We start from the raw sequence: 25,494 nt of genomic DNA on the forward strand, positions 1-25,494 counted from the left end.
ATTTTGTGCATTGAATTAATGAGTCGAAGGTGTGACTATAAATTTAAAATTTTAACTCCTAATATTCAATAGAAGGATTTTGGTTATTTGGGCGTTGGCAGATGACAGTGTTTTATGACAGTTTTGCTAATTCCTATTAAAATTATTGTTAAAGTAATTTAATTTAATTAAACATTTTAACTAGTATTCAATGGAAGGATTTTGGTTAGTTCTTGTGACAGATGGCAGTTTTTTTTTTTGACAGTTTTGCTAATTCCTATTACAGTTATTGTTAAGTAATTTAATTTAAATATTTTAACTAATATTCAATGGATGGATTTTAGCTATTTTGTCGTTGCCAGATGGCAGTGTTTTTTGACAATTTTGCTAATTCCTGGGTAAGTTAGTTTAGATTAATTTTAGTATTTCAGCTAATATTCAATGGAAGGATTTTAGTTAATTGGGTGATGATAGATGGCAGCGTTTTAGTTTTGCTAATTCCTATTATTGTTAAGCAAAATTTTTTAACGTATTCAATGGAAGGATTTTGGCTAGTTGGTTCTTGTGACAAATAGCCTGTGTTTTATGACAGTTTTGCTAGTTCCTATTAGTTATTTCTAAGTAAGAATGTCATTTTGAGTGATCTACGATAATGCTTTTGTTCAGTGAGTATACACCGTAAACAAGTTTTTAACCAAGTTTTTAACCAAGTTTTTAACCAAGTTTTTAACCAAGTTTTTAACCAAGTTTTTAACCAAGTTTTTAACCAAGTTTTTAACCAAGTTTTTAACCAAGTTTTTAACCCGTGAAGAGTTAGTGGAGATTCTAAAACTGTTAATAAAACGTGACGTGGGGTACTACTTTTACTCAACTTTACGTTAAGGGTGTGTTCCTGACATTTCACACTCGGGAACCATGTGCCACCCAGCACCTACAATTTTTTTCCCTATACATTTATAATTTTTAGTTTTATAAAGCGTATGGTAATTGCCAAATCCTAGTTAGTCACGAATTCTCATATAACGGGACTAAGTTGTCTTATTTTGATGGATTTATTTTAAAAAATCCCATAAGCATCAACAGGAGTTTCATTTTATATTACTTTGAACTATCAGATGTATCGTAAAAGTATTTTTTTTTATTAGTTATTATTTTCTTTTTATCCTGAAGTAACTTTTAACTTGCCTCCATATATTTACATTACTTATGATAGATCAATATTAGATGCAAAATGGGATTTGGCCTAGTAAATCTCCATTGGCACCCCTCTGCTTAATGTCTCATAAGCTGTATAAGACTTAACAATTTGTACAGTTTATTTAACAGTTAACCAACTCTAGTACTTTGTGAATGGAATGTTCCCATTTGATATTGTGGCTCAAACACTCGATAAAGGTTTTCCTGTCTCGTCATTGGTTCCACAATAAAGGAATGAAGGCTGCGACCTCCAGGTGTCAATTTTTATTCATAAATCTTTATGGACCGAATTAAAAAATTCATGATTTTAGCCATGTCCTACCTTCTGGGTGGCAACAATAGTTTTAAGAAATGCATGACTTTAGTCAGGAACTGTATGTATCCTACATGACTTTGTCCCGTGTTTCTGGGTGGTAGTATTGTGATTTTTTCCTAAAAACCATTGGCCTCTCATTCGGTTTGCCCCATTTGTGACCTTTTAATGATTTGTATCTGAAACTGGGATAAGATTTAGCTTTAGCTTTTTTGCCTAACTTATTTACATCGAGAAGTTGATGGTTATTTTGATTATGCTGGTTATTATTATTACTTGCCATCCTACGACCCTAGCTTGAAAAGCAGGATGCTATAAGCCCAGGAGCTCCAACAGGGAAAATATCCCAGTGAGGAAAAAAATTAAGAAAAATTAGAATAGTTTAAGAACAGCAACATTAAAATATTTCGTATATAAACTATAAAAACTTTTAACAAACAGCAGAAATAATATAAATAGTGGTTGTAAAATACTAGTAGGTTAGGGCAATTGACGAGCAGAATTCTGATTGGTAAGCTTCTAAGTATAATAGGAGGGGTGAGGTATGAACACACACCCCACCCCTCGCCCCCACCCCACCCGGTGAAGGCGAATTGATCTTTTTTTTAAAGATCCATATAAGCTGCTACTCGGTAGACCTTGATACTTAATGGTGAATTGGGATTTTATTTCTAACATCCATATATTAGCTACTACTCATTAGACATTAATTTTACCCTGAATTCAAATTAAATAGAATTTTGTATTTAAGCTCTCGGTAAATAAAGTAAATTAATCCTCGATGACCACCTAAAGATTACATACAGTAGGAAAGACTTAAATAAATTACGCTGTGAATGTTCATGTCGATTGTTCTTTATATTTTCTTTTTTAAAACTCTAGTAACTTGCCAGAACTACATGAGCTAAAAGTAACGTATGCAAACTTAATAAACTTTAAATACTAGATTTTATCATGAACACTTCGTTGCTTTATTATATGAATAAATGTATTATCCTCGCATGTAAAAAGTGTTAAGAATTAAATGCCCTTTTGTCAATTTATCATTCTATATGGAGAACTTTACCAGTTTGTACATGAATATCATTACTTACATTGTCCGAAGTAAATTTAACCATGCGTAAATACTCAAAATATTAACCTTGAACATTATATTTACCATCAAATTAGCCTAATTAGAGTAAGCCTTTTACACCTGAAAATGGTTATATATTAGTGTTTCGTATTTCTTTAATATAATGACATTGGAACGTACTTAAGCAGGTCACTTAATGCTTTATTTTTGCACAATTCCGTTGAGTAATTCCAAAGTAAATCTTATTCAGTAAACTCTGTTTACTTTAATGGCTGGTTTCTGCTCCTATATTGTAGGGGAACAACCCTACTCTAAATCTTGTTATTTTATCGTATGCATTCCAAAGCATTCAGCATTTCACACTGCATATTGCTCGTTTGACAAATCCACTTGGGGAAAAAGTATATTTAGTTTTTGTGAATTTTAGGACTGTTTTAGAAGGACGGTTTTTGTGAGTTTTGGTGGGACGGTTTTTGTGAGTTTTGGTGGGACGGTTTTTGTGAGTTTTGGTGGGACGGTTTTTGTAAGTTTTGGAGGGACGGTTTTTTGTGAGTTTTTGGAGGGCCGTTTTTTTTTTGTGAAATTTTAGGAGGGCCGTTTTTTTTTTTGTGAAATTTTAGGAGGGCCGTTTTTTTTTTTTGTGAAATTTTAGAAGGGCCGTTTTTTTTTTTTGTGAAATTTTAGAAGGGCCGTTTTTTTTGTGAAATTTTAGGAGGGCCGGTTTTTTTTTTTTTTGTGAAATTTTAGGAGGGCCGGTTTTTTTTTGTGAAATTTTAGGAGGGCCGGTTTTTTTTTTTTTTGTGAAATTTTAGGAGGGCCGGTTTTTTTTTTTTTTGTGAAATTTTAGGAGGGCCGGTTTTTTTTTGTGAAATTTTAGGAGGGCCGGTTTTTTTTTTGTGAAATTTTAGGAGGGCCGGTTTTTTTTGTGTGAAATTTTAGGAGGGCCGGTTTTTTTTTGTGAAATTTTAGGAGGGCCGGTTTTTTTTGTGAAATTTTAGGAGGGCCGGTTTTTTTTGTGAAATTTTAGGAGGGCCGGTTTTTTTTTTGTGAAATTTTAGGAGGGCCGGTTTTTTTTGTGAAATTTTAGGAGGGCCATTTTTTTGTGAAATTTTAGGAGGGCCGTTTTTTTTGTGAAATTTTAGGAGGGCCGTTTTTTTTTGTGAAATTTTAGGAGGGCCGTTTTTTTGTTTATTTTAGGAGGGCCTTTTTGTATTTATTTTAGGAGGGCCATTTTTTGTGTTTATTATAGGAGGGCCATTTTTTTTGTTTATTTTAGGAGGGCCATTTTTTGTTTATTTTAGGAGGGCCATTTTTTGTGTTTATTTTAGCAGGGCCATTCTTTGTGTTTTAAGGAGGGCCATTGTTTGTGTTTATTTTACGAAGGCCATTTTTTTTTATTTTACGAGGGCCATTTTTTCTATTTTACGATGGCCATTTTTTTATTTTACGAGGGCAATTTTTTGTGTATTTTAGGAGGGCCATATTTTTTAGTTTAGAAGGGCCATTTTTTTGTGTTTATTTTAGAAGGGCCATTTTTTCGTGTTTATTTTAGAGGGCCATTTTTTGTGTTTATTTTAGGAGGGCCGTTTTTTGTGTTTATTTTAGGAGGGCCGTTTTTTGTGTTTATTTTAGGAGGGCCATTTTTTGTGTTTATTTTAGGAGGGCCATTTTTTGTGTTTATTTTAGGAGGGCCATTTTTTGTGTTTATTTTAGGAGGGCCATTTTTTTGTTTATTTTAGGAGGGCCATTTTTTGTGTTTATTTTAGGAGGGGCATTTTATGTTTATTTTAGGGCCTTTTTTTATTATTTTAGGAGGGCCATTTTTTTATTTTAGGAGGGCCATTTTTGGTGTTCATTTTAGGAGGGCCATTTTTTTTTATTTTAGGCGGGCCACTTTTTTTTTATTTTAGGAGGGCCATTTTTTTTTTACTTTAGGAGGGCCATTTTTTTTTTTATTTTAGGAGGGCCATTTTTTTTTTTTTATTTTAGGAGGGCCATTTTTTGTTTATTTTAGGAGGGCCATTTTTTGTTTATTTTAGGAGGGCCATTTTTTGTGTTTATTTTAGGAGGGCCATTTTTTGTGTTTATTTTAGGAGGTCCCTTTTTTGTTCATTTTAGGAGGTCCATTTTTTGTTCATTTTCGGAGGGCCATTTTTTGTTCATTTTCGGAGGGCCATTTTTTGTTCATTTTCGGAGGGCCATTTTTTGTTCATTTTCGGAGGGCCATTTTTTGTTTATTATAGGAGGGCCATTTTTTGTTTATTATAGGAGGGCCATTTTTTGTTTATTATAGGAGGGCCATTTTTTGTTTATTATAGGAGGGCCATTTTTTGTGTTGATTTTAGAAGGGCCATTTTTTGTGTTTATCTTAGGAGGGCCATTTTTTTGTTTATTATAGGAGGGCCATTTTTTGTGTTGATTTTAGAAGGGCCATTTTTTGTGTTTATTTTAGCAGGGCCATTCTTTGTGTTTTAAGGAGGGCCATTGTTTGTGTTTATTTTACGAGGGCCATTTTTTTTTTATTTTACGAGGGCCATTTTTTTATTTTACGAGGGCCATTTTTTTATTTTACGAGGGCAATTTTTTGTGTATTTTAGGAGGGCCATTTTTTTTAGTTTAGAAGGGCCATTTTTTTGTGTTTATTTTAGAAGGGCCATTTTTTTGTGTTTATTTTAGAGGGCCATTTTTTTTTGTTTATTTTAGGAGGGCCGTTTTTTGTGTTTATTTTAGGAGGGCCGTTTTTTGTGTTTATTTTAGGAGGGCCATTTTTTGTGTTTATTTTAGGAGGGCCATTTTTTGTGTTTATTTTAGGAGGGCCATTTTTTGTTTATTTTAGGAGGGCCATTTTTTTGTTTATTTTAGGAGGGCCATTTTTTGTGTTTATTTTAGGAGGGGCATTTTATGTTTATTTTAGGGCCTTTTTTATTATTTTAGGAGGGCCATTTTTTTATTTTAGGAGGGCCATTTTTTTATTTTAGGAGGGCCATTTTTTGTGTTCATTTTAGGAGGGCCATTTTTTTTTATTTTAGGCGGGCCATTTTTTTATTTTAGGAGGGCCACTTTTTTTTATTTTAGGAGGGCCATTTTTTTTCTTACTTTAGGAGGGCCATTTTTTTTTTTTATTTTAGGAGGGCCATTTTTTTTTTTATTTTAGGAGGGCCATTTTTTGTTTATTTTAGGAGGGCCATTTTTTGTTTATTTTAGGAGGGCCATTTTTTGTTTATTTTAGGAGGGCCATTTTTTGTTTATTTTAGGAGGGCCATTTTTTGTTTATTTTAGGAGGGCCATTTTTTGTTTATTTTAGGAGGGCCATTTTTTGTTCATTTTAGGAGGTCCATTTTTTGCTCATTTTCGGAGGTCCATTTTTTGCTCATTTTCGGAGGGCCATTTTTTGCTCATTTTCGGAGGGCCATTTTTTGCTCATTTTCGGAGGGCCATTTTTTGCTCATTTTCGGAGGGCCATTTTTTGCTCATTTTCGGAGGGCCATTTTTTGTTTATTATAGGAGGGCCATTTTTTGTTTATTATAGGAGGGCCATTTTTTGTTTATAGGAGGGCCATTTTTTGTTTATTATAGGAGGGCCATTTTTTGTGTTGATTTTAGAAGGGCCATTTTTTGTGTTTATCTTAGGAGGGCCATTTTTTTGTTTATTATAGGAGGGCCATTTTTTGTGTTGATTTTAGAAGGGCCATTTTTTGTGTTTATCTTAGGAGGGCCATTTTTTGTGTTTATCTTAGGAGGGCCATTTTTTTTTATCTTAGGAGGGCCATTTTTTTTGTTTAATTTAGGAGGGCCATTTTTTTGTTTATTTTAGGAGGGCCATTTTTTGTTTTTTAGGAGGGCCATTTTTTGTTTTTTAGGAGGGCCATTTTTTGTTTTTTAGGAGGGCCATTTTTTGTTTTTTAGGAGGGCCATTTTTTGTTTTTTAGGAGGGCCATTTTTTGTTTTTTAGGAGGGCCATTTTTTGTTTTTTAGGAGGGCCATTTTTTGTTTTTTAGGAGGGCCATTTTTTGTTTTTTAGGAGGGCCATTTTTTGTTTTTTAGGAGGGCCATTTTTTGTTTTTTAGGAGGGCCATTTTTTGTTTTTTAGGAGGGCCATTTTTTGTTTTTTAGGAGGGCCATTTTTTGTTTTTTAGGAGGGCCATTTTTTTGTTTTTTAGGAGGGCCATTTTTTGTTTTTTAGGAGGGCCATTTTTTGTTTTTTAGGAGGGCCATTTTTTTGTGTTCATTTTAGGAGGGCCATTTTTTTGTGTTCATTTTAGGAGGGCCATTTTTTTGTGTTCATTTTAGGAGGGCCATTTTTTTGTGTTCATTTTAGGAGGGCCATTTTTTTGTGTTCATTTTAGGAGGGCCATTTTTTTGTGTTCATTTTAGGAGGGCCAATTTTTTGTGTTCATTTTAGGAGGGCCATTTTTTTGTTTTCATTATAGGAGGGCCATTTTTTTGTTTTCATTATAGGAGGGCCATTTTTTGTGTTCATTTTAGGAGCGCCATTTTTTTGTTCATTTTAGGAGGGCCATTTTTTTGTTTTCATTATAGGAGGGCCATTTTTTTTTGTTCAGGAGGGCCATTTTTTTTTTTTATTTCAGGAGGGCCATTTTTTTTGTTTATTTCAGGAGGGCCATTTTTTTTGTTTATTTCAGGAGGGCCATTTTTTTGTTTTTCAGGAGGGCCATTTTTTTGTTTATTTCAGGAGGGCCATTTTTTTGTTTATTTCAGGAGGGCCATTTTTTTGTTTATTTCAGGAGGGCCATTTTTTTTGTTTATTTCAGGAGGGCCATATTTTTTGTTTATTTCAGGAGGGCCATTTTTTTTGTTTATTTCAGGAGGGCCATTTTTTTGTTTATTTCAGGAGGGCCATTTTTTTGTTTATTTCAGGAGGGCCATTTTTTTTGTTTATTTCAGGAGGGCCATTTTTTTGTTTATTTCAGGAGGGCCATTTTTTTTGTTTATTTCAGGAGGGCCATTTTTTTGTGTTTATTTCAGGAGGTCCGTTTTTGTAAATTTTCAAGGGATGTATTTTATTTTTTTTTTTTTTTTTTTGTGAATATTAGGAGGACCGTCTTAGTGTTGGGTTGTATGGGAAACCGATCAATATGAAGCTAGTTAGTCACTAGACAAGGAAACCTGAGAGAGCTTCTAGATCCAATTTAGCGGATTGGGGTATTCCTGACGCTTCATCGTTGGCTGCTACAGAATAGATTCGGTTAGCTTGTGAACTTAGCCTTTATAAGAGACATTGATAGCTTTGTAAAAGACCCCTTCAACTGGTTACACACACACTCTCTCTCTCTCTCTCTCTCTCTCTCTCTCTCTCTCTCTCTCTCTCTCTCTCTCTCTCTCTCTCTCTCTCTCTCATATAATTTGCAAGTACTATGGCCTAAGACACGCAAATCTCTCTCTCTCTCTCTCTCTCTCTCTCTCTCTCTCTCTCTCTCTCTCTCTCTCTCTCTCATAAAATATGCAAGTACTATGGCCTAAGACACGCAAATGTCTCTCTCTCTCTCTCTCTCTCTCTCTCTCTCTCTCTCTCTCTCTCTCTCTCTCTCTCTCATAAAATTTGCAAGTACTATGGCCTAAGACACGCAAATCTCTCTCTCTCTCTCTCTCTCTCATAAAATATGCAAGTACTATGGCCTAAGACACGCAAATGTCTCTCTCTCTCTCTCTCTCTCTCTCTCTCTCTCTCTCTCATAAAATTTGCAAGTACTATGGCCTAAGACACGCAAATCTCTCTCTCTCTCTCTCTCTCTCTCTCTCTCTCTCTCTCTCTCTCTCTCTCTCTCTCTCTCATAAAATATGCAAGTACTATGGCCTAAGACACGCAAATGTGTCTCTCTCTCTCTCTCTCTCTCCTCTCTCTCTCTCTCTCTCTCTCTCTCTCTCTCTCTCTCTCTCTCTCATAAAAATATGCAAGTACTATGGCCTAAGACACGCAAATGTCTCTCTCTCTCTCTCTCTCTCTCTCTCTCTCTCTCTCTCTCTCTCTCTCTCTCTCTCTCTCTCTCTCTCTCTCACATAAAAATATGCAAGTATTATAGAATAATTGAAGACGCACACAAATTCATGTACATGTACATAAAGACGTGTACATATGTAAGTCTGTATGTACATATTTTGTATTTCTTCAACTAGGCCGTAACACTTGCATGTCTTTATTTCTATGTTAACTAAATCTCGTCCAAATAAAAGCTTCATGCTTACTTGCTTTTGCTTTTACGGGATTATTTCTCGGCCTCCGTCACACTAAGTCTGTTCAGGCGGGCCTTGGTGTGTGAAAAAATAATTTCTTTCCAGTTAATATTTTGATCTGTATCTTATCAGTTATTTCGCTAGCATTTGTATTCAGGCTTAATAGTTTTCAGGTCACTATTATAACACTTTCTAAAAAGATAAGTCTTCAGGTTTTTCTTGAAAGCTGCCACATTTATGCTATTCTTTACAGAGTGGAAGGTCGTTGAAGAGTCTCAGTGCAGCATAACTGAACGTTCTTCCTCCTATTGCATGATTCACACTAATTTCGAATAGTCTATGTGGGTCATCAGCATGAGCTGTACTAATCTCTCTCTCTCTCTCTCTCTCTCTCTCTCTCTCTCTCTCTCTCTCTCTCTCTCTCTCTCTCTCTCATGAAAGAGAACTGTCTTTTTATTTAGAAAATTTCAAGATTCAATCCTCAAACTAAAGGTTGTAGTGGCTCTCGCCTCCACTAACCTAGTCCTACAAAAAATTGAATTTTGAGTGTAAAATGGAAAATATATTTTGATAGCCTAACCATGGTATATTAGAATTTCCCCACTTAGACGATCTATAAGTCAGTTTTCCTTAATTCTTCTAACAATTGTGATCGCATGAAGTGTTAGTGGCTTTGATTTCGACTTAATACTTAATTAGAAAATCAATTTATTATGTGGTTTAGTTCAGTTTTCTGGTAACTAGGTAGATGGGGCAGAAATTTTTCCTCTGAAGCTGGGTTTAGTATCCCTTAGCTCCCATTTATTTGATTATACAAGTCTTAAACTACTTGTTAATCTGAAAATAGGTGTGGTTTTACAAATGAAGTTATTTATTTCATTACTCTCCATAACGTTCAATCCAACTGGATTTTAGAGCTTTCATATATTTGCCCCGAGATTGTATGATAGGCTCCAGTTTACTTTACGTACATAAGATTATTTTCCTGGTCCTGTCATCTGTCTCGTGGTCGTTGGATTACTTACATAAGATTGTTTTCCTGGTCCTGTCACCTGTCTCGTGGTCGTTGGATTACGTACATAAGATTGTTTCCTGATCCTGTCATCTGTCTCGTGGTCGTTGGATTACGTACATAAGATTGTTTTCCTGGTCCTGTCATCTGTCTCGTGGTCGTTGGATTACGTACATAAGATTGTTTTCCTGGTCCTGTCATCTGTCTCGTGGTTGTTGGATTACGTACATAAGATTGTTTTCCTGGTCCTGTCATCTGTCTCGTGGTCGTTGGATTACGTACATAAGATTGTTTTCCTGGTCCTGTCATCTGTCTCGTGGTCGTTGGATTACGTACATAAGATTGTTTTCCTGGTCCTGTCACCTGTCTCGTGGTTGTTGGATAGTCTTGCACTTAGCCTCCTTAATAGATAACGCCACTACCCTCAGATCTTACTCAAAGGTCATTTTTTTTTTCTTTTTTTTTTTTTTTTTTTTTTTTTGCTTGCTATGGCTTCTGGTGCCAGTGTCCGTGAGACTGTGGCACTTAAAAGGGTTGATGGCCACATCGAATTCTCCGCATTTAATACTACAAATTCAATAGAATTTTGTATTTAGTTCATAGATCTTGAGGTGTGATCTTATACAGTAGTGTTAATCCACATTTAGTACTACAAATTCAATAGAATTTTGTATTGAGAGTTAAGAGATCTTGAGGTGTGATCTTATACAGTAGTGTTAATCCACATTTAATACTACAAATTCAATAGAATTTTGTATTGAGAGTTCATAGATCTTGAAGTGTGATCTTATACAGTAGTGTTAATCCACATTTAGGACTACAAATTTAATAGAATTTGCATTTAGTTCATAGATCTTGAAGTGTGATCTTGTACAGTAGTGTTAATCCACATTCAGGACTGCAAATTGAATAGAATTTTTTCATTAAGAGTGCTAATTTTTCATGTAATTTTGATAAACCCTTAACAATACATGCTAACCATTAACCTTCCCTTTCCAAACGTTGCTCTGTTAGTCACAGTTCAGTGACATGTGGATGTGATCATGAGGGGTAGATGGAGATGGTTTGGGCATTTTCTTCGGAATCCCCAAGAGGGTAGTTCACCAAACTTTCAACTGGGCTTCACAAGCCGCTAGGTGAGTTTGAAGACTAAGGGCCACATGGCTGAGGACTTGTTCACTGTAGTTAATACTTTTTATAAGATTCTGACAAGATTTCTTGCTTATACAAATTCCTAGCTGGCTCTATATCTTAATGAACAATGTCTTTTACACGTTCTCTGACTCAACTTTCTTACTCCTAGGAACATTTTCAAGACCATAAACTTGAAATCTATAATGTAAGATTAGTTAAGTGTTCTTTTAACTCCATTTTTTTTCTAGTAATAATCCTGCAATGGTGTAATCTTACATGAAATGTTCAGAATCACAATTTCTCGCAATGGTTATTTCTTTTTTATTGTACTCTACTTTCCCAGATAATTCATTGTTGAACCTTGTTAATACCAAGCTAATGTTTCAGTTGAATATTGATGGTTGGTCTTTTATAAGGTTTGCCGACATTTTGACACTTATTTGTAATGACAAATCTGGTTAAATCTACTCAAATTAGAGTAGTATTATATTGAATGCAAGGCCATAAGACTTTAGTAAACAATAGTTTCCACCCCTAGCTGCTTCTAGGCACTCAATGTCCTCCCTGGCCATACAACCCTAATTCAGTGCTATGCAATACATTGTGTAAAGTTGGCAAACTAATATATGGTGTAATTAAAAATGTTTACTGAATTTGAGAGGTTAAACAATACAAATGGTTAACAAAGACACATTGCTTTTAAGGGAGATTGGAGGTAGACTGACTTGATAGACTTGGCCTAAGCCGATAACTATTGTGAAGTTAAGGGGATCTAATTGAGTGTCGTTTATTCCACACCTATAAAAATCACCTGGCCTAAGCCGATAACTATTGTGAAGTTACGGGGATAAAATTGAGTGTCGTTTATTCCACACCTACAAAAATCACCTGGCCTAAGCCGATAACTATTGTGAAGTTAAGGGGATATAATTTTGTATCGGTTATTCCACACCTACAAAAATCACCTGGCCTAAGCCGATAACTATTGTGAAGTTAAGGGGATATGATTTAGTCAGTTATTCCACACCTACAAAAATCACCAGACTTAAAATTTGATAACTTTAAAAGTTACTTGTTACTTGTTTTGGGTTTAAATCCAACCCTCCACTGAAGTCGAGTGAACTACTACTCGGGCGGGTCCATATTAATTATCTAACGAAACATTTTCATTATAACTTATATAATTCTTTGATTGTAGCATCTTCCAAATCACACGATCTTGTGAAAAGTAATGTCTTTAGTTTCTTCTTAAATTCAATTGCTCCCTTTAGGTCCTTCATTTCAGTTGGTAGTTTATTATAATGTCTAGGCGCACAGTAGCTAAAAGCCCTTTCACCAAATTTACTGTTTGTTCTTGGTTCAAATAGCCTGTGTTTGTCACTCATGTTTCTTATGTTAACATTTGTTTCTAGTTCTAGTTTATTCAGGCATTCTTTTAGATATTTTGGTTCATTTTGGTTCAGTATCTTAAACGTTAGTAAGAGTAGCTTGTATTCAATTCTCGCTTTTACCGGCAGCTAGTGTAATTTAATTAGTGCAGGGGTAACTCTTTCCCTATTGTGTAGTCCTTTTATTAATCTAGCGGCTCTGTTTTGTACTCTCTGAATTTTCTTCAGCTGATAATTTGGTAAGCCATAGAACAGTGAGTTGCAGTAATCAATTCTTGAAAATGTGGTGATTAATGTGTATGGCCATAGATTTTTCATCTAAGTATTTACTAATAAATGCTATGTTTCTAATATGATAGTTACAATTTCTTACCATATTTATATGTTCATTCATTATCAGTCTATCATCCATGATTACTTCAATATTTCTGACAGATTTCTTTACGTCAATGATCGATTGACCTATTTCAATTCTTTGGAAGCATTAGATTCTTTTTATATCTTTTTCATTTCCAAAAATAATATTCACTTTTTATCTTCATTGAGCTTGAGCTTTTTTGTTAACATCCAAGCTTTAATGTCATTCATTATTTCATGTATCTTTCTTTTAGCTTCATCAACTGATTCTATTGGGAAATAGAATTGTGTATCATCAGCGTATATTTCAAACTTAACTCTGTGAGTTTCAAGTATATTTGCCAGTTCAATCGTGTAAATTTCAAACAGGAGAGGACCTAGTACACTGCCTTGAGGCACCCCTTTGGTTAGTTTTCTTGTCTCAGATTCAACATTTGATATTACTACTTTAACTTTGCAGTTTTCAAGATAACTCGCAAACCAGTCATATGCTCGTTCTACGATGCCCACAGCTTTAAGGTCTTCCATCAGATATGTATGTTCTACAGTATCAAATGCTGCACTTAGATCAAGCATCACAAGAATGCAACACTTGCCATTTGTTATAATTTGTCATTTTTAATCGCTAACACTGTTGTTACTGTGGAGTAATTTTCTCTGTATGCAGATTGATCATCAGGTATGGCATTAGATTTTTTCAGATGTTTCCAGTTTTGTTCGTGTACAGCAGTTTCAATAATTTTCGAAATATGACAGATTTGATATTGGCCTATATGAACTTAAATTGTCTGAATCACCCTTTTCTTTATACACAGGATTGATACATGCAACTTTTTCACAATCAGGGAAACCTGTCTGTGTTACTCATATTTACCTGTTTCGGAGGTTTCTTGTAGTATGGTGAAATTTTCTGCATCTTTTTCATCGTTAATTGGAAATGGGTCATTTCCGCAGTATGTTTTTTTTTTTTTTTTTACTTTATTATTATCATATAATCACGCTGACTTAACTCTTTGAATACCCTTAGCGTACTTACACCTGTTGCTGATGTATTCCTTCGCTCTGTTGTGCCGATGTTGTGAAAACTGGAGCAGATTTGATTTATTTTTTCTTCAAAATAATCGATAAAATCATTTGCTAGGCATTTAGGATCATTAGTTATGTCAGGCAATACTATTTCTGTCTTTAGACCTAATAGTTTCTTTAGGTTCTTATGTATTTTCCGTGGGTCATTTTAATTGCAAACTTTTTTTTAATAGGCCTTTTTTAACTAATTTAAGGTAATTGTAGCGATTTCTAGCTGCTTTGTAATGTTGCCAGTTTTCATTATTTTTATTTCTTTTCCATTTATCCTCCATTTTTCTTTTTCTTTTTTCTCCATGTAATTCATTATCAAACCAGTTCGATTTTTCTTTAATTGTGGTTATTTTTATTTCCAGGCACCTATTATAATTAGTTGCAAGTATAGTTTTACTTCTATCGGTAATGCAGTTTATACAGGATTCTCTCTCTACGAGGATGTGATTCTCTTCAGTTACAGACTGGTGTTATCCCTTTTATATCCTCTAGGCTTTGTTCAATGAACTCTTTTGGATCAAAGTTAGTCTTAATTCTGTATGTGATTTCCTTCTGTATTGCGTTATTTTTTCTAACATCTATTTCAAAAGACATTAACTTATGCATTTGGGATATAGAGCAGTCAGGTTCAATCTCCATATTTAGTATGATGATGTTTTTGTTTACTATAACTAGATCTAGTATGTGATTAGACTGAGCTGTTGGTTCAGGCACTGTTTTCAAGGTCGTGGTTGTCAATCAATTTTCTAAATTCATTGACATATGGGTCTATTCTGTTATCAAGATGTAGGTTGAAATCACCACATATAACTATATTTCGATTGCCATTCAGTGTATCTAGTAAGTTATTAAATTCTTCTAGAAACATTATTTTGCTCGGTGGTCTATAGAGTATAACTATTTGTAGATTTACATTTAGATAAAATTTTAATATTCATATATTCAAATGAATTAACTATGATGATTTCTTACTTTAACTCTGTATGATTTCTTAATTAAGATTCCAATGCCACCACCTCTTTTGTTTTCTCTTGGTTCATAAAAGTTATAAGATTTAGGTGTCATTTCATTTATTTTCGGTTTGTCACTCACATTACCACTCAACCAAGATTCAGTTAATAAGCAAGTATCCACATCTTGATCACTTACAACTTCCTTAATGATATGATTTTTATTGCCAATGGATTGTATATTTATTAGATTACATATTTTCTTAGTCGAAGCCATGGTCAATATTGTTTCTGGGTCTTATTTCCTGTTTATAAACTTCACATTTTACTCTATCATAGGATTTATGTTTTGTCATCATAGTTCTTTCTCACAATTTATGCATTTAACTTCAACAACACTGCAATGACCCGCTTTATGTTCTCCCGCGCACTTGGGGCACGACTGTTTATTCTTGCAATTTGCTGTACTATGCCAAAATTCCTGGCATTTGTAACACTGGTAGGGCATGTAATGGTCGTAAACATTACATATTTTATGTGGTACTAAGTTTATCTCCATTTTCATAGATTGCTTTACGTATCTTAGGTGTACATTTTATAATGTGAGATAAATCGACAGAATGAGGTAACTTTTCGAAACTACGTAAGGTTACAGAATTGACAGCTATACCAAAAAGAATTTATTAAATCCCTTAAAACAATCTGTTTGTGTGAAAGATCATTATAACCCAGTCAAGCACACTTTTATATTGAAGAATATTGTACCCTTTAAGGAACTATATAGCAAAGCCAGCCAAAATCTTATGGCGATTGTTCGAGAAACATTGGCAAATTAAAAGTTACGGGAGCGTTTTTGTGCAGAGGAAAAAACTCCAAGTAAGACTTGTCTAATTTTCTTATTCTTTTCAGACCTTAGGTGTATGACGTCACGAGATGTGACGACTAACTATTCGGAGTCTCCTAAGCTTAATCTATCCAAGAGAGAATGCCACCAGGTAAGGTAGCTGTTCGATCTCTCCTAAACATAATCTACTCAAGAGAGAATGCCATCAAGTAGGGTAGCTGTTCAGTGTCTTCAAAAGTGTTTTGTACCCAAGAGGGAGCCACCAACTAGGCTAGATGTTCAGCGTCTCCTAAGCGTAATCTAGCCAAGAGTGTGTACCACCATGTAGGCTGTTCTACAACTCTAAAAGGCGACAAGAGGATCTAACATCCACGGGGAACTCTTCAGGCACTTAAGGACGTCTGGCTACTTTCGAGGTTGGTTATATTTTTCTTTTATACATTGAGGTAAAGTAAATAGTCTTCCGATCCATATCACTAGTCCCCTTAATTAAATGTTGTAAATGATAGTGTACTATCATTATTGGATACTTTTTTTTTTTTGCACAACGATGTGTAGTAAATTTTCCAGGGCATCCACTTCAGTAGTTCCTAAATTAGAAGTCTTAACTTACATAGTGTATTACCATTAATTCATTTTAGATCTTTTTATACGTTGAACTATTTTTTTCATGACAGCATATTCTTATTAGTAAAGATTAAATTCATTGAGATTGCTTTATCCAAAGTCTAGTTTCTAAAATACAGACTGCTGTGTTGCAAGACCAGTGATTGGGCAACAAGGGCCAAACAATCTAGAGAAGCAAGCAAGCAAATGGTTTTAAGATTAATGTGGTCTTAGATTTTTATTTGCAGTCTTTTACCTATATTAAGAAACTCTTATTAATGGTAATTATTTCTTTTGCAGGTTGAGAGAGATTCAAGACGAGAGGACATCGATATAGTGCCATGGACACAAGATCTGGGTGGCAAAAGTAATTGGTGACATTTTTTACTATAATAAAATTTTAAATTTTAGCTACTCTATTTGTCTCCTGCAGGGTTATAGTTTATTTCACTTTTGTTATTTCACTTTTGTTATTTCACTTTTGTTTTGTGTATCTTGTGGTTAAATCACTTGCCGTAATTTATTTTTTAATAAAACTTGTAAAGTTCAAATTCTATGGTTTTCCATGAACAAAAAGATAACCTATTATTTTCTATACCGAGACACAAATTCCAAAGGAAATTTGAAAGTCGAGTCTGTTTACAACCTGTATATTTTCCCATGCATAAGGAACTTTAACTTTATTTTTAGAACTTTACTATTTATCAGAGATTTGCAAGGAGTTGACACTATTTGCAAGGATTTAATAGCACTACAGGATTGCACACATGGTTTCACGAGACTACTAATAACTAGAGTAGAGTACCAAAATATACATAGCCACAAGAGCTAATGTATTATATATAAAAAGCTCAGGCAATTCCCATAGGGTGTATGTAAGACGCCTGTTAAAAAATCTAATGATAAAAAGAAAGTTACTGACCAAAAACGTGTTATGGTATTTTTACTCTGCATCAGTTGTCTATAAAACTTTCTGAAACAGATACCGGCTGGACATTATAAAAACACAGGCCTTCACGATCATTTTGCTTGGTTTGGGGTTTTGTTTACTTAATAAAAAACTTTAATTTTGTATTTTTTAAAATTAAATACCTTGTAAATTCTCAATTACTTTCAATAATGCTTTTTTTTCATATTTATTATTTTCCCCTTTACTTTTTTAGTAAATATTTTTTAAATTTTTTGAAATATTTGGAAAAAAATAAAAAAAATGCGCAAATTTCACCCTTTTTTTTAAAAAAAATGCGCAAATTTCACCCTTTTTTTATACACTAAGTCTTTTTTATTGTTTGTACTAACCACCCCCAAATTTGTAAATTCTTTTATGGATTTTAAATAAAAGAACCTCCGGTTAATTGAATTTTATTTTTGTACTTGTATACTATACAACTTGCAGGATATAAATACTTTGTGACACTTCTTTATTACCACCACGACTTAGCATCATGATAGTGCAATGTCAGTTTGTGCAAACATCTTTAATGAGTGGGTGTGAACGAATTTATTTCAAGCATTCATTCCCACAAACAAAGGATATCTGCACAAACACTGACATTGTTCACGAAGGTTTGCGTGGTAAAATATGTTAGGCAAATAAGTAACAATATGACGACATTCCAGTACAGGTTGCAACATATATATGGACTAATACATTTACTAACGGCCACTTTAAATTTATCAGTTACGTCATTTTATGAAAGGTCACATACTTTATCCCCACAAAAATGCTTTTACATTTTTATCTTTACTTTAAAACTTTAAAGCCCAATATCCTGTTCAACCTAATTTGGTTTATAATAAAATATGGAAAAACCTTACGTTACACTAATGCTAACTTGTTGCAATTTTCATGATACTGGGTATATGATTAAGCCAATTGATATATATAAAAATAATAGGCTACATATATAAAAATAATAGGCTACATCTAAAATTCCCCAGGCTTACAATCAATCAATCGCCCTCCCCAAATCCAACTAGTTTTTATCCTTGTGTTTAAAAGGCTTCTTTCATCTTGAAGTCAAACCATAATTGACTCTAATCAATAAGAAGTATCGACAATATGAAACATAAGATTTTGATGAACTTTAGCATTAAGTGATTGTCCACAAATTTCCCAATAAGTACCTCAGATTTACAAAACCTCATAAAAGAACAGTATGAAAGTACACTCCCTAATTGGATGTCGTTCTGTTGGACCAATTCAATGAAAAGTAAATTTCTCCAGGACTGGGAAATAAACTAGTTATAGATAACAGTTAAGACCTACTTTGCAGTGCCCATGACACATACTTAACTCTCCCTCCCGTCCATCATTATTGCTTCATTATCATCATCATCTCTATCCATTATGTCCATGCTGATCGATAATGCGACTGTATACTGCTTATAAAATATTTTATCCAGCTATCTTCGCGCCTCTTACGGGCTTCAAGCACAATAGAGAAGCCTGTGGTCCGAATAAATTGCAGGTTATTCTACTCCATCCATCCTGTGAAATGCTGATCCACCATGCGACTGTGTACTGCTTATAAAATATTATCCAGCTATCTTCGCACCTCTAACGGGCTGCCAGCACAAGAGAAGCCTGTGGTCCGACTAAGTTGTGGGTTATTCTACTCCATCCATCCTGTGAAGTATATCTGCAGAACAGAAAAAAACAAATATTAGAAAATGATCTGGAAAAACTGACTGTGATTCAGCTAATGATAGACTATGCACTATTTAAAAAAAATCTGAGTTGACCCAACAAAACTCACAAGAGTCCTTCAAATAAGCTTAGCATGGTCATAACAACCAAGGCAACATAACTTAACAGACTGCAGGCAATTAAAATGTGTAAGTATTGCAGGCATGATTTTGGTCTAATTTGGTACTGGCAGAAGACTAAAGAATTACGCAGGAAATGTGATAACCGTTAAAACTTCTCATCTGGATATGTTAAAGATAGGGGTACATTATGGACAGACACATACTGGATATGGAAAAGATAATGGTACATTATGGATAGACAAGTACTGGATATGGAAAAGATAATGGTACATTACGGATAGACAAATACTGGATATGGAGAAGGTGTTACATTATGGATAGGCACATTGTCAGTCAGAAGATGAGACAGCTGCTAAAACTGTTTAAGATAGCAAGGAGATTAACCCAGAGTTGGGGGATATGAAAGATTTATCCATGTAGTCATGTCCTCTCCATTATTACGTTTTGGCAGCAACAAATTAGTTGCCATGGAAGAGAACATTTATTTCACAAAGTTTGAAAAACCATACTAGGAATTTTAAGAGTAACTGCAATCAATTTATGTCAAAACTCTTAGTTGCCACTTCTGAAAGCATGTCCTTAATCGTTATAAGAACTTTCCCTTCCTTTAGACTATTAGAACCACCTGTAAGGAAACCATCTGTGGTTTAACATCACTTATAACAACGAAAATTGAAAGATCAAAGATGGTATAGAGCAGGATTGATGACAAAATGCAGAGGCTAGTCGCAAGAGGGAACTCAGGTTAAGAAGTGTTCTTTATTATCAGCCCTTGGGGAATATGGAGAAAGCTATATTCTTTGAGTATATGGCCAAAGAGTGTAAGAAGTGTTCTCTATTATCATTCCTTGGGGAATAAAGAGAAAGCCCTATTCTCTTTGAGAATATGGCAAAAGATTTGAGTAATGAAAAGTGGCGATAAAGTAAATGATGTACAGTTAACCATATTGTCTTGGACTTAGCAAGCATCTATGACTAATTCCCAAATATTTCTAGACAGTTCTTCAGCTCAGATCAATACAGAAGACCTTTCGAATAAGGCAGAGTGATTAAAGAGTGGATTTGAAAACATTTTCTTAAATTACATAAACTAAGAATGCCAATGCTTATATGCTATTGTAGTAAAGCTTATGGGAAATAACCAAACAAAGTGCACTGCGTAAAGCATTTCTATGATAGCTCATGGAATATTTTGTAGAAGTGAGCTTTCCATAATGCAGCTGCCAAGTCTTATCAAGAACTTTGATATTGAGAAAACCACTGAACGAATACATTGTACGACACGGGATAACCAACAACCTACCATTAACCGGAATTCAACTCGCCCCACTGACTAAAAAGCATTTTTTACCAAATATCCTTGAATTCGTGGCTATTTTGTGATGCTGGCAGGGCTCAAAGCTTTCAAAGTGGCCAAAATATGTAAACAGAGATAGAAAAACTCAACAATGATTCAAACTTATAAGCCCCAGGACAAAAATCTTAAAAACTTCACAAATAGAAATAGTAGAATATGTACCAATGGTAAGGTAAGAATATTGTACCATTGCAGTTTTAATAGGGGGGGGGGGCGGTAGCAATTGTTGCTGCAGTCACAATAATACACAAGGGCATTTCCCTCATGAAAACAACTAAAATGGTAAAAATTGATAAAGCAAATAAATTGAATGACACAGTTTGAAAATAATCAGGTATGTTGGTGAGAGAGAGAGAGAGAGAGAGAGAGAGAGAGAGAGAGAGAGAGAGAGAGAGAGAGAGAGAGAGAGAGAGAGAGAGGGAAATATCACTAATAAAACACTTGAAACGTTTCTATTTACAGAACTTTAAATACTTGTATATATAGTATATAAGAATATCTATGTTAGCTTTAGTATACATTGGACTATGAGGCACTAGGTGGATGAGACAAGAGGAGAGAGTAGTTGTACCATGGATGAAAAGGAGTAAGATTCCTAGGTTACAGGTAAAATATAAAAGACCCATCAGAAGTGAGAGCAGGACTTACAATGGCCACATGTGTACACTTCTCTATACAACAGAAACATAGGAGGCATGAACAGGTAATTGGAAGTCTGAAAAATATGTCATTTAGAATGATATAGCCTGAGAATAGTGAGAAGAGATACTGATGACCAGGGTTTAACAAACAGCAAAGTAGTAATGGGCCATGAGGATGTTTTAGGAATTAGGATTTTGAGCATTGTGGCCCACTACATTTAGAGCCTAGGAGCAACTGGGGGATATAGGAGACTAGCAGCAGCAATATGTAATAAAATTTAATGGGTTGTACAGAAGATCAAAGAAAGGATGCAGGGACGAACCCATGGTAGAGGGCTATAATGATATGGCAGCTTGTGCACCTGAAGGGACACTACAAAGTATTTTAAGTCAGGCCCAAATTGGACCACTTAAAAGTGCACTGAGAAGAGATACTGATGACCAGGGTTTAACAAACAGCAAATTAGTAATGGGCCATGAGGATGTTTTAGGAATTAGGATTTTGAGCCCTGTGGCCCGCTACATTTAGAGCCTAGGAGCAACTGGGGGATGTAGGAGACTAGCAGCAGCAATATGTAATAAAATTCAATGGGTTGTACAGAAGAACAAAGAAAGGATGCAGGGACGAACCCATAGTAGAGGGCTATAAAGATATGGCAGCTTGTGCACCTGAAGGGACAATACAAAGTATTTCAAGTCAGGCCCAAATTGGACCACTTAAAAGTGCAGAGAAGAGATACTGATGACCAGGGTTTAACAAACAGCAAAGTAGTAATGGGCCATGAGGATGTTTTAGGAATTAGGATTTTGAGCCCTGTGACCCGCTACATTTAGAACCTAGGAGCAACTGGGTGATGTAGGAGACTAGCAGCAGCAATATGTAATAAAATTTAATAGGTTGTACAGAAGATCAAAGAAAGGATGCAGGGACGAACCCATGGTAGAGGGCTATAAAGATATGGCAGCTTGTGCACCTAAAGGACACTACAAAGTATTTTAAGTTAGGCCCAAATTGGCCCACTTAAAATTGCACTGAGAAGAGATACTGATGACCAGGGTTTAACAAACAGCAAAGTAGTAATGGGCCATGAGGATGTTTTAGGAATCAGGATTTTGAGCCCTGTGGCCCGCTACATTTAGAGCCTAGGAGCAACTGGGGGATGTAGGAGACTAGCAGCAGCAATATGTAATAAAATTTAATGGGTTGTACAGAAGATCAAAGAAAGGATGCAGGGACGAACCCATTTTAGAGGGCTATGAAGATATGGCAGCTTGTGCACCTGAAGGGACACTACAAAGTATTTTAAGTCAGGCCCAAATTGGACCACTTAAAAGTGCACTGAGAAGAGATACTGATGACTAGGGTTTAACAAACAGCAAAGTAGTAATGGGCCATGAGCATGTTTTAGGAATTAGAATTTTGAGCCCTGTGACCGGCTACATTTAGAGCCTAGGAGCAACTGGGGGATGTAGGAGACTAGCAGCAGCAGTATGTAATAAAAATTTAATGGGTTGTACAAAAGATCAAAGATAGGATGCAGGGACGAACCCATGGTAAAGGGCTATAAAGATATGGCAGCTTGTGCACCTGAAGGGACACTACAAAGTATTTTAAGTTAGGCCCAAATTGCATCACTTTAAAGTGCACCGAGAAGAGATACTGATGACCAGGGTTTAACAAGCAGAAAAGTAGTAATGGGCCATGAGGATGTTTTAGGAATTAGGATTTTGAGCCCTGTGGCCCGCTACATTTAGAGCCTAGGAGCAACTGGGGGATGTAGGAGACTAGCAGCAGCAATATGTAATAAAATTTAATGGGTTGTACAGAAGATCAAAGAAAGGATGCAGGGACGAACCCATGGTAGAGGGCTATAAAGATATGGCAGCTTGTGCACCTGAAGGGACACTTACAAAGTATTTTTCAAAGTATTTCAAGTTAGGCCCGAATTGGACCAATTAAAAGTGCACTGAGAAGAGATACTGATGACCAGGGTTTAACAAACAGCAAAGTAGTAATGGGCCATGAGGATGTTTTAGGAATAAGGATTTGAGCCCTGTGGCCCGCTACATTTAGAGCCTAGGAGCAACTGGGGGATGTAGGAGACTAGCAGCAGCAATATGTAATAAAATTTAATGGGTTGTACAGAAGATCAAAGAAAGGATGCAGGGACGAATCCATTTTAGAGGGCTATAAAGATATGGCAGCTTGTGCACCTGAAGGGACACTACAAAGTATTTTAAGTTAGGCCTAAATTGGACCACTTAAAAGTGCACTGAGAAGAGATACTGATGACCAGGGTTTAACAAACAGCAAAGTAGTAATGGGCCATGAGGATGTTTTAGGAATTAGGATTTGAGCCCTGTGGCCCGCTACATTTAGAGCCTAGGAGCAACTGGGGGATGTAGGAGACTAGCAGCAGCAATATTTGATAAAATTTAATAGGTTGTACAGAAGATCAAAGAAAGGATGCAGGGACGAACCCATGGTAGAGGGCTATAAATATATGGCAGCTTGTGCACCTGAAGGGACACTACAAAGTATTTTACAAAGTATTTTTAAGTTGGGCCCAAATTGGACCACTTAAAAGTGCACTGAGAAGAGATACTGATGACCAGGGTTTAACAAACAGCAAAGTAGTAATGGGCCATGAGGATGTTTTAGGAATTAGGATTTTGAGCCCTGTGGCCCGCTACATTTAGAGCCTAGGAGCAACTGGGGAATGTAGGAGACTAGTAGCAGCAATATGTAATAAAATTTAATGGGTTGTACAAAAGATCAAAGAAAAGATGCAGGGACAAACCCATGGTAGAGGGCTATAAAGATATGGCAGCTTGTGCACCTGAAGGGACACTACAAAGTATTTTAAGTCAGGCCCAAATTGGACCACTTAAAAGTGCACTGAGAAGAGATACTGATGACCAGGGTTTAACAAACAGCAAAGTAGTAATGGGCCATGAAGATGTTTTAGGAATTAGGATTTTGAGTCCTGTGGCCCGCTACATTTAGAGCCTAGGAGCAACTGGGGGATGTAGGAGACTAGCAGCAGCAATATGTAATAAAATTTAATGGGTTGTACAGAAGATCAAAGAAAGGATGCAGGGACGAACCCATGGTAGAGGGCTATAAAGATATGGCAGCTTGTGCACCTAAAGGACACTACAAAGTATTTTAAGTTAGGCCCAAATTGGCCCACTTAAAAGTGCACTGAGAAGATATACTGATGACCAGGGTTTAACAAACAGCAAAGTAGTAATGGGCCATGAGGATGTTTTAGGAATTAGGATTTTGAGCCCTGTGGCCCGCTACATTTAGAGCCTAGGAGCAACTGGGGGATGTAGGAGACTAGCAGCAGCAATATGTAATAAAATTTAATGGGTTGTACAGAAGATCAAAAAAAGGATGCAGGGACGAACCCATTTTAGAGGGCTATAAAGATATGGCAGCTTGTGCACCTGAAGGGACACTACAAAGTATTTTAAGTCAGGCCCAAATTGGACCACTTAAAAGTGCACTGAGAAGAGATACTGATGACTAGGGTTTAACAAACAGCAAAGTAGTAATGGGCCATGAGCATGTTTTAGGAATTAGAATTTTGAGCCCTGTGGCCCGCTACATTTAGAGCCTAGGAGCAACTGGGGGATGTAGGAGACTAGCAGCAGCAATATGTAATAAAATTTAATGGGTTGTACAGAAGATCAAAGAAAGGATGCAGGGACGAACCCATTTTAGAGGGCTATAAAGATATGGCAGCTTGTGCACCTGAAGGGACACTACAAAGTATTTTAAGTTAGGCCTAAATTGGACCACTTAAAAGTGCACTGAGAAGAGATACTGATGACCAGGGTTTAACAAACAGCAAAGTAGTAATGGGCCATGAGGATATTTTAGGAATTAGGATTTTGAGCCCTGTGGCCTGCTATATTTAGAGCCTAGGAGCAACTGGGGGATGTAGGAGACTAGCAGCAGCAATATGTAATAAAATTTAATAGGTTGTACAGAAGATCAAAGAAAGGATGCAGGGACGAACCCATTTTAGAGGGCTATAAAGATATGGCAGCTTGTGCACCTAAAGGGACACTATAAAGTATTTTTCAAAGTATTTCAAGTTAGGCCCGAATTGGACCACTTAAAAGTGCACTGAGAAGAGATACTGATGACCAGGGTTTAACAAACAGCAAAGTAGTAATGGGCCATGAGGATGTTTTAGGAATAAGGATTTGAGCCCTGTGGCCCACTACATTTAGAGCCTATGAGCAACTGGGGGATGTAGGAGACTAGCAGCAGCAATATGTAATAAAATTTAATGGGTTGTACAGAAGATCAAAGAAAGGATGCAGGAACGAACCCATTTTAGAGGGCTATAAAGATATGGCAGCTTGTGCACCTGAAGGGACACTACAAAGTATTTTAAGTTAGGCCTAAATTGGACCACTTAAAAGTGCACTGAGAAGAGATACTGATGACCAGGGTTTAACAAACAGCAAAGTAGTAATGGGCCATGAGGATATTTTAGGAATTAGGATTTTGAGCCCTGTGGCCCGCTACATTTAGAGCCTAGGAGCAACTGGGGGATGTAGGAGACTAGCAGCAGCAATATGT

At 35.7% G+C, this 25,494-nt stretch overlaps 2 long non-coding RNA genes across 2 annotated transcripts in view; both read left to right on the top strand.

Moving 5' to 3' along the window:
* The window catches only part of LOC137656070 (uncharacterized), a 16,044-nt gene extending 273 nt beyond the window's left edge, over window positions 1-15,771 (top strand). The window contains exons 2-3 of the long non-coding RNA XR_011046929.1: window positions 10,783-10,904; window positions 15,584-15,771. This is a non-coding gene — a long non-coding RNA (uncharacterized lncRNA). The remainder of the gene's footprint in view (window positions 1-10,782; window positions 10,905-15,583) is intronic.
* Window positions 15,772-15,777: 6 nt separating this feature from the next.
* Window positions 15,778-16,534, top strand: LOC137656071 (uncharacterized). The gene is made up of 2 exons (XR_011046930.1): window positions 15,778-15,934; window positions 16,425-16,534. It is a non-coding gene; the product is annotated as an uncharacterized lncRNA (long non-coding RNA).
* Window positions 16,535-25,494: the final 8,960 nt, after the last annotated feature.

The sequence above is a fragment of the Palaemon carinicauda genome, chromosome 17, assembly GCF_036898095.1.
Source record: "Palaemon carinicauda isolate YSFRI2023 chromosome 17, ASM3689809v2, whole genome shotgun sequence".
In the NCBI taxonomy this organism is placed as follows: domain Eukaryota; kingdom Metazoa; phylum Arthropoda; class Malacostraca; order Decapoda; family Palaemonidae; genus Palaemon; species Palaemon carinicauda.